This window comes from Erigeron canadensis, chromosome 2 (genome assembly GCF_010389155.1).
Source record: "Erigeron canadensis isolate Cc75 chromosome 2, C_canadensis_v1, whole genome shotgun sequence".
In the NCBI taxonomy this organism is placed as follows: domain Eukaryota; kingdom Viridiplantae; phylum Streptophyta; class Magnoliopsida; order Asterales; family Asteraceae; genus Erigeron; species Erigeron canadensis.
Genome location: NC_057762.1, coordinates 2,807,361 through 2,820,321, shown reverse-complemented (window position 1 = coordinate 2,820,321; position 12,961 = coordinate 2,807,361). Strand labels below are relative to the sequence as shown.

Here is a 12,961-nt window from a genome sequence, read left to right as displayed (position 1 = left end):
GTCTCCTAATAAAACAAAAATAACTAATAGAATTATAAAACATTTTACAAACAAAAGTCATTATAAGTTTATAACATTACTAATTAAAATTATGACCTAATGATAAACCCTAATAAAATTGGAAATTTAAAAATTGAAATAGGATTTAGAAAATGAAATACCTGTTAATAAGGTGGAACCTGATCAAAGATTTTAGGTGGAATATCAATAACTATAAGTGCAAAATTGTTGTCCTTGATTTATCTAGCAATTATTAGCAAAATTGCAAACTTCCACCAAAAGCCTTGTGAAGCTTCCAAACACGTTTTTCCCCCTGACTCCTGTACGTTCTTTTTTTTTCTCTCAAAGCCTAATGTTTTTTTTTTTTTTTTTTTTTTTTTTTTTTTTTTTTTTTTTGTTATGGGCTGGGGTCATAACTAAAATTTTAAGAAATTTAGTAAAGTTAGGCTTTAGTTCGTTGGGTTCATAACCCCCCCCCCCCCCCCCCCCAAACACGTACCGGAGATGATATCCTACAAATAGCTGCTACCATCATTCTTATGTGTTGGAAACGACCTCCAATCAACTAAATATTATTCCTTAATGGCTTAATTAACATTTTCCCAAAAAAACAACTGTTTTCTCCGGTTCTCAATTAAAGAAAGACTTAATTAGAAAGGGTGCGTGTGTGGTGTTGGCCAAGTTGTATGTATATATGTTGCTATGTTTGGGATTTAATTTGGATGATTCATGATCTGAAATGATGCATGCACTTAACTAGATCGCTTATTTATTAACTAATTGTTCAATGAAATGTCCAAGTAGTATCTCTTGAAATTTCTAAAGTATGTAGAAGCCTGTATGTCATTGTTATGCAAGGCTAACACCATTAATTTTAATTTGTTTGCATATGCATCAAGGCTAAGAGTCTAAGCCCTCATTAATGGGTTGTGCCGTAATTAAGTAAATACTCAAAATGTTTAGAAGCATTTTCTTAACATGTTATTAGTGTCAATAATGCGCGCAACACCTCAGTTTTTTAATCCCACTAGATTTTGAATCCGTGTTAATACACAAATTTCGTAAAATTTTTCCTTTATTTATGGTAAATTTTAAAACATGAATAAAATATTGAACTATAACCATAAATCCTCAATGGTTGAAATTAAGACCATCCTCCACCGGACGGATTAATAGGGGGTTTTTCCCCCACCGGATATTTGAAATAGGCATTTCTACTTTGAGGGAGCTCTCTAGCACGGATCTGATTAAGACAACGTATGCTAGACCTCTCGTTGTTGAATTGCGACACAAAGTTTTCAACGAAATTCATTCATCTTAAAAAAAAAAAACCCACAGATCAACAGGATCTATCAGGTCCAATATCTATAAAACTTCAGCTTTTCAAGCTCTTGAAAGTTACATCGAGTCCGCATTTAATTCCTAAAATTATATCAGAAAAATTATACATAAATTAACTATCAATTCTAAATTCCATGGCTTCCTTTCCAGAACGCCACTCGAAAAAAACCATCATAACACATAATGTACCTAAAGGATACTAAGAGGGCGTTTGGTTTGCGAAATTCTCAGGAATTGGAATTTGAATTCCATACTTTACCATGTTTGGTTGGAAGAATGGATGGAATTGGAATTACAAACTTTCCCTCAAATTCTTTAAATCATGGAATTCCATCACAAAATGGATGGAATGTTTAACATTCCAATGGAATGTTTACAAATTTACCAAAATGCCTTTAAATAACATATATTATTACTTATGTTATATTATTATTATATTATTTATATTATTAATCTTTTTATATAGTTATATTCTTATTATTTTATATATTTATAAAAATATTATATAAAACTAATAAATAATAATAATATTATTATAACTAATATAATAATATTATTATTATATTATATATTTATAAAAATATTATATAAAACTAATAAATATAAATAATAATATTATTATAAATAATATAATAATAATATTATTATATTATTTATATTATTTATATTTTTATATTTCTATCTTATATATTTATAATAATATTATATAAAAATAATAAATAATAATAATTTAAATAAAATAATAATACTATTATTATAATATTTATGCTATCAATATTTTTATATCTTTAAACTATTATTATTTTTATAGATTTTTAATGATATTATATAAAAAATAAATAATAATATAAATAATAGAATATTAATATTATTATATTATTTATATTATTAATATTTTTATATATTTATACTAATATTATTTTTATATATTTACAATAATATTATATAAAAATAATGAATAATATTAATATAAATAATATAATAATAATATTATTATATTATTTATATTATTATTATTATTTTTTATATTTAATATAACTTTTTTAAGCATTATTTTTATTTGTTTTTTTATGACTATTAAAATATTACTTTTATTATTTTTATCATTATTTTTCTTCTTCTTATTATTATTTTAATATTATTTATATTATTAACATTTCAAACTATTATTATTGTTTATATTTAATAAAGGGTATTCTTGTCATTTTTATAAATTAAATTCAGATTCCTTTGATTGAATTCCATTTAATTCTGTCAACCAAACACATGACAAATTTTAAAACTTTCAGATTCCAATTCTTTCAAATTCCAATTTCCTTGACAAATTCCAATTTCTTCAAAAACATTCTGTAAACCAAACGCCTCTTAAGTTTAACTAAATTCCAACGAACGTCACTATAAGTATGAAAATAATATATATTATAGAAAATTCTATTATATGAACATAGATTAAGACATGTATGTTCATTATGTGGGAAAAAAAAAACCGTCCTTGATCCTGACAATATATACACACCTTAAATCCATCTGGTGTAACTTTAGACGTGTTGTATGCATGTTATCTTTACTGCATATGTCAATTTTTCCACGTGCAACAATTTTTGCAAGGATATCTTGCAAAGCAAATGAAATTTTAATGTTAAGCAACAACATTTTGAACGAAATATATATTGAATGTATCGTTGAACATATTTAAAATATATAAGATAGATATAAATATAAACCACATATAAACAAAAGTTTGAAATTTAAAATTTATTATATGAAAATTGATGAATTTTTTAGAACAGACATATTTCAGTATGTATTTTGTCTAACAAGTATTTACTAAAAAAGAATTTATAGAACAAGTTGGTTTCGTCCACATAGACTGAAATCAGATTTTTAAATCCGGTTTCAAAGTTTTGGGTGGAGCTGGATTTCAATCCAGTTTCACTTTTGGACTTAGAAAACATGTTTTTGCAGCCTTTGATAGGCCCATAGTTATATATAGGGATAACTGCAGAAAATAGAAAGCACCTTTCGACCAATTCACGGAAATAATAGTGACCTTTAAAAGTTTTGTTTTTTAGAAATGAACTTTCATTTATTACCGGAAATAGCAACATTTGACACGTGGACATGGTGACGAGGACATCTTTTGATTACGTGGCATTTTTTAATGACATGACATTCTTTATAACACAGGAAATAGAAAGGACCTTTCGAACAATTTACGAAAATAGCAATGAACTCTAATTTATAGTCGGATTACTTCAACACCTCATCAGTGTTGGATGTGGAGATGGTTTTTTATTCAATTTCTTCAACTAACTTAGAAACCGTCGACAGTTTGTTCGAGTTCGAGAACACCTCTGGACCTTCGTTATCTGGATCTATCTCATCCGCAGACAAACTCTTCTTAAACGAATCAAATCCGACTTATGAAACTCTTGTCTTACCTAAATATCTCCAGGATCTCTCTCTGACGAAAACCAAGATGTTTTGGCATCTAATTTTAGAGATTTTAAATCTCGAAATAGACGAAGAAGATATAGATCTATGTCTCATTTATGATCTTCATACATAGCTTCTCAATGCTTGAAAATGGAAGAGACTCAACAAAAATCAATGAAAAGAAACTGAAATCAGCTTAAGAATATAATGACGAGAAAAAAATATCTTGCTGGAACCGAAACTGAAACGGAACCATATTATTTTTTTTGGGAAATGACATGACTGATAAAAAATTAAATAGTAATAAATAAAGAATAATGCCACGTCATTAAAAAATGTTCACGTCATCATGTACACGTGTCAAATGTTGCTATTTTCGGTAATAAATGAAAGTTCATTTCTAAAAAACAAAACTTTTAAAGGTCACTGCTATTTTCGTGAATTGATCGAAATGTGCTTTCTATTTTCTGTAGTTATCCCTTATATATAGCAGCAACAAGAAATTGCTCTACATTACATTAACCAAAAGACAATCCGTCACAGTGAGCCAGGTTGGTTGCATGTGATTATGATAACTATGATTTACATAGGCAAAAAACCATGTCATTACAATAACTATGTTATTCTGTACTTAAAAGAAGTTTGTGAAACCGGCTAGGTTTCAAGTCTAAAAGTATAACTCCGGTTTTATCCAAAAATTTTAAAATTGCATTTAAAAAATCTAGTTTCAGTTTACGTTGATGAAACCAGATCTCCCAAATCCAATTATATATACATACTAATTTTCACGGTCGGTTTGTGAGGAGGGATTACTGTAGCTAAAAGTATTCCCCTAATGCTTAAAGTACATTTAGCTATTGCACATCCAAATTAACTAACGGACTTAATGGCTGTTAATAACTAACGGTAGTTACAAAAGGTATTTAATGGGGTTTGTTTTCAACTTTAAATATTTTTAAACTCTTGTCACCAAAGTTTTGCTTTATTTATTTTTTGGCCAAGTAACTTTTGGTTTTTAAGTTTTTCTCATCAAAAGTTTATTTCTTTCTTATTTTTACCACATAAGTTTTACTTTTAAAACTTTCGTCATAGAAACTTTCTTAACTTTTATAATTTTTCCACATAACTTTGTTTTTAAGTCTCAAACTCTGAAAATGTTCTTTTATTTGCTTTTACCACTTAAGTTTATGTTTCTAAATTTTGTTATCAAAGTTTCTTTTTCTTTACTTTTGACTACAAGTTTTGTTTTTTTAACTTTTGTCACTTAAATTTGGTTTTTCGGCTTAATATTTTTTAAATTTTGTCGTGAGAGTTTTGTTTTTCACATGGAATAACGCCCGAGTAAAAATACTAGTTTTACTTGTTTTATAAAGTTTTTTGTGACAGAAATTTGTTTGACCAAAACATTTACTAAAAGTGTACCGTTTCAGAAGAAGTTAGAAAAATTGGAGATAAAAGAGATTTGACTTGTTTGACGTGTTTTTCTATTTGTATTTTCATAGTATTTAATTTAAGCATGACATGTAAATAAATATTAGGGAGTTACATCTCCAGAAAATGAAAGAAAAATGATAAATTCTCTTTATCAAATAATCTAATAAACTACGAGTATCTGGTTAAGATGATAACGAAAGTGAATTGTTAAAAGTAAACTTAATTTGATAACAGTATCAGCTATTGAAAATAACCCTCTTTCCTAGTATAATAAAGTAGAGAAATCAGGGCGGGTTTTGGTTCCATTAGTGGCGGAAAGGATGGCCATCGATATCACGGGAGATGGCAGGCTTCGATGTGCAGCGTGTTCCAAAGTTGTCCCTTCGTATTACCCGTCGTGTCCTTCTTGCGGGTCGACGGTGTTTTCTGCTCTGGAAATACAACCTGAACCCGAAATTATTCTGACAGAGCAGTTTTTTGAGTCCCACACCCAGGTTGAACCCAGCGATATCCAAAACATTATCGACAAAGCAAAAGCAGATGCACTTATAGATTCCTTTGAAAGAAAAGGCTTTTTCCTCTTTGGAGAAAGGTAATATAATCCCTACCATTTTATATATATATAGGGGTGGGTTGTTTTATTTGATGTTTTCAATTCATTTTATTTGATTTCAATTCATTGTGTTTGGTTTCATTTCATTGTTACATACCAAATGAGAGAACACAACCCAAAAGACTAGTCTAATGGGTGAGAGAGCCCATTTGATATATAAACCCCACATTGGTTTCCCATACAACCGATGTGGGACAAGTCCCATACCTTGCAATGGTTTCGATCCGTAACAGTTTCATTTCATTGTGTTTGATTTTAGACCTGAATACCTTTTATTTAATTATATATTCAGGATTGTGATGGTTAATATGCGCCCTTTGTTTCGTTTTTCTCCAACTCGTGTAAATTATGAGATAGCCTGGCATGCCATAGAGGGTATTCGATTTGTTAGCAATACACGTTCGTTTCAGTTAAGCAGACCTACTCCAGCTCCTAATATCTATGGTATTACGTTTTGGCCAAATAACACACTTGCGAGCCATGTTATTGAAGCCGGTTATCTCGTAACTCTTCTCCCAACTCCAGATCGTTCAATGCTAGACCCGGATAACCACCCCCCTGACACGGCGGTTGTGACTTGCTCCATATGCCGCATAGGAAACGATGACAGCGATGATGATGATGTTGAGGACGAAGATGATGATGATGTTGAGGAGGAAGATGATGATGGTGGTGGTGGTGGTGATGATGATGATGATGACGGTGTTGATGAGGATGAGGATGAGGCAACTGCCATGGATGAGGATGAGGATGAGGATGATGATGATGATGATGACACCGAGGATGATGATGTAATGGAAGAGGATTATCATCGGACTGATCCCCGTTCTTTCAGAGTGTTACGGCCATGTGGCCATGAGTTTCACCAAGATTGCATCACCACATGGTTTGAGATGAGCAACGGCCTTACGTGCCCTCTTTGTCGGTGTATAGTGCGCACCAACAATGACGATTTCAATACGTGGGCAAGAGTTTATAATCGTTTGCTGTAACGTCTCGATTTTTAAAGGTAATATTTTGACTATGATATTATATTTTGAAGTTAGTAACAGCAAATGAGTCATTTCCTTATAGAATATATTACTGCTTAAATCTTTTATTATATTAGTAAAAATGGTAACAGGATTAAATCTAATAGTTAAAAAATTTAGTTTCAAAAGGTTTGAGTTGATGTTTTACAAGTTTTGGTAAAAGTTTTTACATATTTGGTTGTTGAAATTGATAAGGTCATGCCGAAATTTATTTAAAATAATAATAATGTTTGTCGTTTGTGTTTGGGTCGTTTCATTTGGTGGGTTCACGAGACACAGGTAACTACTTTTGACAAACATATGCTGTTACTATGTGTTCATTTTTATATTGGATGCTCATTGTGCTTCTTTTTTTTTTTTTTTTTTTTTTTTTATCATCTTTGCTTATTTTCAACTGGTAACTAAACTAAGACATCTAATGCTTGTTAAAGGAGAAGTTAACTGCTCCAAGATGGGTTTTGTTATCAAGAGTGGTGATGATCTTATTTTTTGTTGTTGGCCTGAAACACTTTTTGTCCGATTATTAATTTCTTTTTTATGAGAAATGGTAAGATCCTTTTTATTACACATGGCACTTGTCTATAAGATCTTGAGAGAGTGAGCATTCATTTTGCTAAATTTGTGGATATTGTCATGTGTTATTAGGAAGAATTTTAGGAATATCAATTATTTCACTTTCTTTAACTGTAGACATTTGGTCGGTTGGCTTCTGACCTGTTTTCTTTTAAGCTAATTTGTTTGCTCTTGCCCGTTTGACCCATTCAAAATAAAGTATACTTTAAGTCAATCCATTCATAAGTCAATGATACAGCTAGAACACGCGTAGCATACCCACAGTTAACAAAAGAGAAAAGGCGTAGAACAATGTAACTGCATTTTCCTGAATATTCTTGAGCAGCATCATAAATTCTTTTGTATCATGCTGGTAATTTTGGGTTACTGTGCTAGAGTATTTCAAAACTGGATAAGTTTGGGTAATTGGCTTACTAGCCATTTCCCTTTCCCGCTTACTCATCAGCTGCTTACTCATTAGCTACCCATAAATTTACCCTTTGAGTTGTCAACGAACTGACAAGCCACCCATAAACATTACCCGGTTACCCCCCTGACCCGCTGGCATAGTATCGACGACCATTATCCACCCGGCCATGAGCTACTCGCCTGTTATTATATGTTTTTGCTTTCTTTTTTTTATCTATATTCTTATTGTTTTGATGTCACTGACAGGTTAAATTTTGCATCTGAATTTTGAGCTTGAGATGAGGAGTTATTTTTGTTTTTTAGAGCTTTCGATGTTCTCTTAGACCCCCATTGTTCTGTGTTGCTACGCAAATTTTGGTTGCATAGGTAAGCGTAACAGAAGGGTATTTGAACAACTACCTTTAGAACTCTTGTTTATTTGCTGAATTGAGGTGGATTATGATAACCTAAAGTTGATTATGATTGTTATGGTCTCAATAGTTTGATGGATTTAATGGTAACTAGTTTTATACCCGTTGGTTACAGATAGATATCTGTTTTCTTAATATCCTGTTCAAATGGTAACTAGTTTTATACCCCGTTGGTTGTTACAGATATCTATTTTCTTAATATTCTGTCCAAACTGGACTTATTTCATACATTTGTCCTGTGGACAACATCTTGGCTAGTGGCTACCTCGACAACTTTAGGCCGAAAGCCTGTTGGTAAAAGTAATAATCTGTCTGAAAATCTTTTTCTGCGGATCAGCACTCATGTTGAATGAAAACTATGTTGTATTGCAAAGCTTAAAATTCATTTATGTCCTCCTACTTAACAGCACAAAGGATCAATTAATACTATATTGTGCCTTAGAGGACATTAATAATTAAAGTCAGTTTATAAATTTCTCATCTTGCTACTTATTTGGGTGTATGTATTGTTTAATCGGATCATACTTCTTTCTAAAAGCCAAAGAAGTATGATAAATATGCATTGTTGGTTTGGTCAATTCATCACTGGAAGGTACAAATTTTGGCTTCCCTTGAGCAGTTTTGAGTAGTTCTGGAGCTATAAGAACAAACATAAGCACAATATATAGTAATAAGTATCTCATGATATACCCGCCTAAGACGAAATATTTAATGTCTTAACTGGAATGTATGTATACCTGAAGCAGGTACAAAAGAAAGCTAAAATCAATTTGAGCAAGTAACGTGGTCTCTATAGATAGAAGTTTGTTAAGAGGTAGCTCGACAAATGAAGTAAAATCAAGGTAAATCTATTGCGTTTTAGGGACAAAAATCATTTGATGGAATGAACAATTCCTGCATAATATTGGCACATCAAGAGCTACAAATTAGTTCGCATCCACGCTAAAATAAGATACTGTTAGGTAAAAGGGTTTTTTTTTTTTTCTTTTGTATCCCTGGGGTTACAAAAGCTTTTAAAAGAAAACGATTAAAATAGTGAAAGGTTATACAGGTTTGGAAGTTGAAAATATTTATTAAAACAAAAGTTTTTTGGAAATCAAGAAATGAAAGCTTGGGAAAGTAGTGTTGTAAATAAAGTCTTCCAATGGTGCTTGTGGTCCAAAACACTGGCTCAACGGGTCTTTTGGTTTAGGCAGAGGCTTCACCAATACAGATTGGAGGTTGGCTTCAGCCTTCTGGTGTCTCGGCTGTTTTATAGGGAATGGAAAGGAAACCAGGTCACTGATAGAGGCTACTTTTACTGCAGATCGAACATTATAAACTTGGTTTACATGTAACAGCTTGATTTAATACCTCAAGGCAAAGAAATAGTCACTGACCTGCAGTTAGAAAGCACGCCAATAATTATAAACCCTCCGTCTAGATGAAGCGTCATGCCTTGATCCCCTGGCAACAAAAGCCAACAAAAAATTATATATAAATAAAAGGACTACAACTGGGTCTACATCCGTATGATCCATCCCTGATGCAGAAAAAAGATTATGCTATAGAAATCATGGGTTACCTAACATTGTGAGGCTAGGATGTCAAACGAAGTCCTTTTTTTCCCTCAAATTTCCGGATGCACCTATTACTCTCACGGTCGTGTGTACATTCATGATCTACTTAATATAGTGATGGGTGAATTCAAGAGATTGGGAAGGCCATTGGTTTTATGTTAGTCTTAGATATAGATCTGACGGACCTCATGCAAGTTACCGAATCCTTATATGTGATAAACGCCTCAAGTACTAAAGTCTAATAATTCAAGACCAAAATCAAGATCTTCTTATTCTCTATCTCACAATGACATATAGTGTGATTTAATCAAGTTCTCTCTCCTCTAGAACTGCCTGTTTATGTTTTCTTTCGGCCAAATCAACATCTTCTTAACTGATGTATCATGTATAAAACCTCACATTGGTTTTTGTTCTCCATACAACAACTAAACAATAAAATTGCCAAACAACAACAGTAATATCATTACCCAAATTTCTAATATTTCTTGAAACAAACTAATTTGAAACAATATCACCATTATAGCATTAACGGAATCTAAAGTTTCTTAAAAGAGACTTATTCCAGTACTCGTTAACTCCTTATCTGTTTCTTTTTGACCTCATGAAAAGTATCTGCAAAGGCAAAGCAGCAACTATAAGTTTCATCAAGATATAAGATCAACTAACAAGACTCCTACAAGTATTTAAAGTTCCCAGCAAAGAATTCGCTGTTAATTCACAGTGCTGGTTTTTTGTTGTATGCTTGCAGGAAGAACCCTTTTGAACCCTCCACTGGCACTTTGGTCTAATCGACGATGGAAGACATGATGGGTCGGGTCGACATTACACTCTCATGCAACACTACTCCTTATCAGTTTCTTTTCCTACATAAACGGAGATGATTATGAGGCTGCAGGATCAATCATTTCCCCTTCAGCTATGGTAGTCAGACATTACTTTATAACAATATGTGAGAAACTTATGTGTCATGGCATATATTTGCAATGTGGGGATGGTGTGACAATCGTAGGCCATAATTACACGATCTCAATGGTGGCACGGGTACCAGCTTCGGAAAGGTAAATATGAACCTAGCGAGTAGAGGCTTGATGACCTTTCCAACTGGAAGATACATAGTGAATTTATATATGGAAAACCTATCAGAAGAGTCTTGAAACTATCAAGTTGTGTTTTTAGATTCAAATTTAGTTGCAAGTGTTCTTGCCAATGGGGTGAAACCTCATTGGTAACACCACCACGCGACCACATGCGTGGAAACCCCATGACAGTGGCCCCTATTCTTGGGCCAGGCTGGCAGGTTCTAACCTATTTGTACATCAATACGTGCATGATCCTTTTTCCACGACTGCTGTGCCACCTAAGCCTAACCTTCAAATGTCAAGAAAGCAAGATAGTGATCCCGAGTATGATGACTTGATGGCATCTGTTTTGGGGGGGGGGGGGGGGGGGGGGTTCTAAAACCCTATATAAGGAGGGCTAGATTAATTGTTTTTCATACAACAAATCATAAGGTTTTCTAAAACTTTAAAAATCTGTCCCTCTCTCTCTTTTTCGGTCCTAGTGGCCGAAAATTCTCCAACCCTTTTAGGGTTCTTGGTGATTCAATCAAAGCAAGGGAAAAAGAGAATTCGGTTTGTGATCAAGTGCTAGCACGCATACATTCTTGTGTTGTGTGTGCAATCGTAGAGAGGTTTTCTTTAAACCTTTCAATAAAGTTTCTTACTTTGTCTTCATTGAAGGTACATGCTTTCTATCTCTTTTAGTTAATTAATTAACTACATAGATCTATCTTCCGCTGCGTGCTTTGTGATTTAATTTGATAAATTGTTATATAACCCAACAGTGGTATCACGAGCCTACTATGTATGTTTCTTGATTACAAATTAAATCAAAACTTGAAGGGGGGTTAGCGTTATTGTTTTCATAATTTTCGAATATATATATATATATATTTAAATTGATTTTGTAATTTAATTACATTATTTAAATAAGAAACAAATAATATTTATATCTACCAATATATATATATAACAAGATGTTAAATTCATTCTTAAACGAATAAGAACCCTTGGATGAGTTCCAACTTTGATTTATAACCATTAGATCAAATTTAATTATTTCATCTTTATAATATGACGATATTAATACTTTCACTTTATATGATTAGACAAAAAATCCCCTTTAAATCATATCATAAACCATAAATAAATATAAAATATATGTAGAGACGTACACCAACTTTCCTTACTTTATCATGTGTACCATAAACATACATAAATAATAAGAAGAATATAAAATATCTTGCCAATTGAATATGTATATAAACTTGGTATTTTTCTTAATTTATATTTATCTTTATAATATGACGATATTAATACTTTCACTTTATATGATTAGACAAAAAATCCCCTTTAAATCATATCATAAACCGTAAATAAATATAAAATATATGTAGAGACGTACACCAACTTTCCTTACTTTATCATGTGTACCATAAACATACATAAATAATAAGAAGAATATAAAATATCTTGCCAATTGAATATGTATATAAACTTGGTATTTTTCTTAATTTATATTCATTTAGTTTATGAAGAAAAAACGTACTTGTACTTATAAAAATAAAAAAACTACTTAATTTTTTTATGCTTAAAAGTGTAACTTGATTTAAGTTAGTTTTTAAAAGATAAAAGATATGTTTGTTATAATATTAGATTTTAGACCCGTGATAAATACATGGATTTTACAGCATCATTAATATAAGAGTTGTACTTAAAAAGTAATTGAGATATTCAAATGTAAATACTGAAGCTAAATCATATCAAGGCTAGATGGTATAACAGAATTTGTTTTATACAAACTATTCCAGATAAGCAATGTCTTAAATTTAATTACACAATTGACCGACTTCTCATTGATTTCTTGAAAAAATAATTTTATTTTCGATAGCCGTGGTTGTTAAGAACAATAAAAGTAGCAACTGGTTCGTGGGATTTCAATAATTTTGTGTGTTGTGATTTTATTTGTAAGGTTCAATTTATATAAGAAGAATATGTATTCTAAATATAGTTTGATTCAAATTATTAATAACAACAATGATTATCATAATTATCGTATGGTTACAAATACTAATAAAAAACTATATTTTGTTATTAG

At 31.3% G+C, this 12,961-nt stretch overlaps 1 long non-coding RNA gene across 1 annotated transcript; it reads left to right on the top strand.

Annotated features, from left to right (window-relative positions):
• The first annotated feature begins 6,554 nt into the window (after positions 1-6,554).
• On the top strand, positions 6,555-8,298 carry LOC122589469. Its single transcript, XR_006322275.1, has 2 exons — positions 6,555-6,833; positions 8,083-8,298. It is a non-coding gene; the product is annotated as an uncharacterized LOC122589469 (long non-coding RNA).
• The last annotated feature ends 4,663 nt before the right edge of the window (positions 8,299-12,961 follow it).